This window comes from Cydia splendana, chromosome 20, assembly GCF_910591565.1.
Source record: "Cydia splendana chromosome 20, ilCydSple1.2, whole genome shotgun sequence".
In the NCBI taxonomy this organism is placed as follows: domain Eukaryota; kingdom Metazoa; phylum Arthropoda; class Insecta; order Lepidoptera; family Tortricidae; genus Cydia; species Cydia splendana.
The window spans coordinates 16,528,405-16,530,904 of NC_085979.1; the positions used below are offsets into that span (position 1 = coordinate 16,528,405).

The following is a 2,500-nucleotide window of genomic DNA, read 5'->3' on the forward strand; positions in this document are numbered from 1 at the left end:
TGGTAATTCTAGAGCTAATACATGCAATCAGAACTCTGACCAGTGATGGGATGAGTGCTTTTATTAGATCAAAACCAATCGGCGGAGGGCCTCGCGTCCGAAGTCGTAACATTTTGATGAATCTGGATAACTTTTGCAGATCGCACGGTCCAGTACCGGCGACGCATCTTTCAAATGTCTGCCTTATCAACTTTCGATGGTAGTTTCTGCGACTACCATGGTTGTCACGGGTAACGGGGAATCAGGGTTCGATTCCGGAGAGGGAGCCTGAGAAACGGCTACCACATCCAAGGAAGGCAGCAGGCGCGCAAATTACCCACTCCCGGCACGGGGAGGTAGTGACGAAAAATAACGATACGGGACTCTTACGAGGCCTCGTAATCGGAATGAGTACACTTTAAATATTTTAACGAGGAACAATTGGAGGGCAAGTCTGGTGCCAGCAGCCGCGGTAACTCCAGCTCCAATAGCGTATACTAAAATTGTTGCGGTTAAAAAGCTCGTAGTTGCATTTGTGCTACGCACTGTCGGTGCGATTCATCCGAATCGATACTGACACGTTTGCGGAGCATATCGTCGGTGAATCGTATGTAAAAGTACGGTTCAATATAAAAATCCTATCGCGATGCTCTTCAGTGAGTGTCGAGGTGGGCCGACAATTTTACTTTGAACAAATTAGAGTGCTCAAAGCGGGCTCAAAATGCTGCTTGAATATTTCGTGCATGGAATAATAGAATATGATCTCGGTTCTATTTTGTTGGTTTTCAGAACTCCGAGGTAATGATTAATAGGGATAACTGGGGGCATTCGTATTGCGACGTTAGAGGTGAAATTCTTGGATCGTCGCAAGACGAACATCAGCGAAAGCATTTGCCAAAGGTGTTTTCATCAATCAAGAACGAAAGTTAGAGGTTCGAAGGCGATTAGATACCGCCCTAGTTCTAACCGTAAATATGTCATCTAGCGATCCGCCGACGTTACTACAATGGCTCGGCGGGCAGCTTCCGGGAAACCAAAGATTTTGGACTCCGGGGGGAGTATGGTTGCAAAGCTGAAACTTAAAGGAATTGACGGAAGGGCACCACCAGGAGTGGAGCCTGCGGCTTAATTTGACTCAACACGGGAAATCTCACCAGGCCCGGACACCGGAAGGATTGACAGATTAACAGCTCTTTCTTGATTCGGTGGGTGGTGGTGCATGGCCGTTCTTAGTTGGTGGAGCGATTTGTCTGGTTAATTCCGGTAACGAACGAGACTCTAGCCTGCTAAATAGGCGTCGTCATTTAGGTGCGCGCGGCCGTTCGCGGTCGCGCAACTCACTGGCGACGTATTAAAATTCTTCTTAGAGGGACCGGCGGTTTCGAGCCGCACGAGATTGAGCAATAACAGGTCTGTGATGCCCTTAGATGTCCTGGGCCGCACGCGCGCTACACTGAAGGAATCAGCATGTTCTCCTTGGCCTAGAGGCCCGGGCAACCCGTTGAAACTCCTTCGTGCTGGGGATTGGGGTTTGCAATTATCCCCCATAAACGAGGAATTCCTAGTAAGCGCGAGTCATAAGCTCGCGTTGATTAAGTCCCTGCCCTTTGTACACACCGCCCGTCGCTACTACCGATTGAATGATTTAGTGAGGTCTTCGGACCGACACGCGGTGGCTTCACGGCCGTCGGCGTTGCTGGGAAGTTGACCAAACTTGATCATTTAGAGGAAGTAAAAGTCGTAACAAGGTTTCCGTAGGGGAACCTGCGGAAGGATCATTAACGTGTATATGTGTTGGTATGGTCTACATACAAACGTGTATAACAAAAATAATCCGTTACCAAAAACAACCTATTATGTCAGTTGTCGTCACACAGAAGAGGTCTATTACGATCTCGCGTCGCGTATTTAAGCAGTTTGAGATTTACGTCTATTTGGAGAGTCGCTTCGACCGGCACAAATCCGCGCCGTTACAGCTTATCGCTCCATATTATATAGATGTTTGTCTTTGAACTCGCGCGAACGTCAACTGTGTTGTACGTAGACTGATAATATATGACAACATGCGGTAATCGTTTATTCATTTTTCGTAATGATTTTTTATTTTATTTTTTTATTTGACGTTTCGAACATTGTTACCAGTGTGTAATAATAAACTATTACCCTGGACGGTGGATCACTTGGCTCGCGGGTCGATGAAGAACGCAGTTAACTGCGCGTCATAGTGTGAACTGCAGGACACATTTGAACATCGACATTTCGAACGCACATTGCGGTCCGTGGAGACACATCCAGGACCACTCCTGTCTGAGGGCCGGCTGCATAAATAAACATATTTTTGCCACATTGCGTAACAGTAAAATGTTACGCTATTGAGGGTTCGTTTGAATATTACGATTTCGGTTGTAGTTTTCGGGCGTCCCTTTAAACATAATAATTGTTTTATAGCGACGTTCGTGTGATTTGACGTATGTCACTTCTACCGTGCGCGCGTACACACTGTGTGATATTAATTATTGAT

The 2,500-nt window shown here is 46.6% G+C and overlaps 2 non-coding genes across 2 annotated transcripts in view; both read left to right on the forward strand.

Moving 5' to 3' along the window:
• Positions 1-1,760, forward strand: part of LOC134800966 (small subunit ribosomal RNA) — a 1,908-nt gene extending 148 nt beyond the window's left edge. The window contains exon 1 of the ribosomal RNA XR_010145609.1: positions 1-1,760. This exon is cut by the window's left edge and continues 148 nt beyond it. This is a non-coding gene — a ribosomal RNA (small subunit ribosomal RNA).
• A 379-nt stretch (positions 1,761-2,139) lies between these two features.
• LOC134800975 (5.8S ribosomal RNA) lies at positions 2,140-2,296 on the forward strand. The gene has a single exon (XR_010145615.1). It is a non-coding gene; the product is annotated as a 5.8S ribosomal RNA (ribosomal RNA).
• The last annotated feature ends 204 nt before the right edge of the window (positions 2,297-2,500 follow it).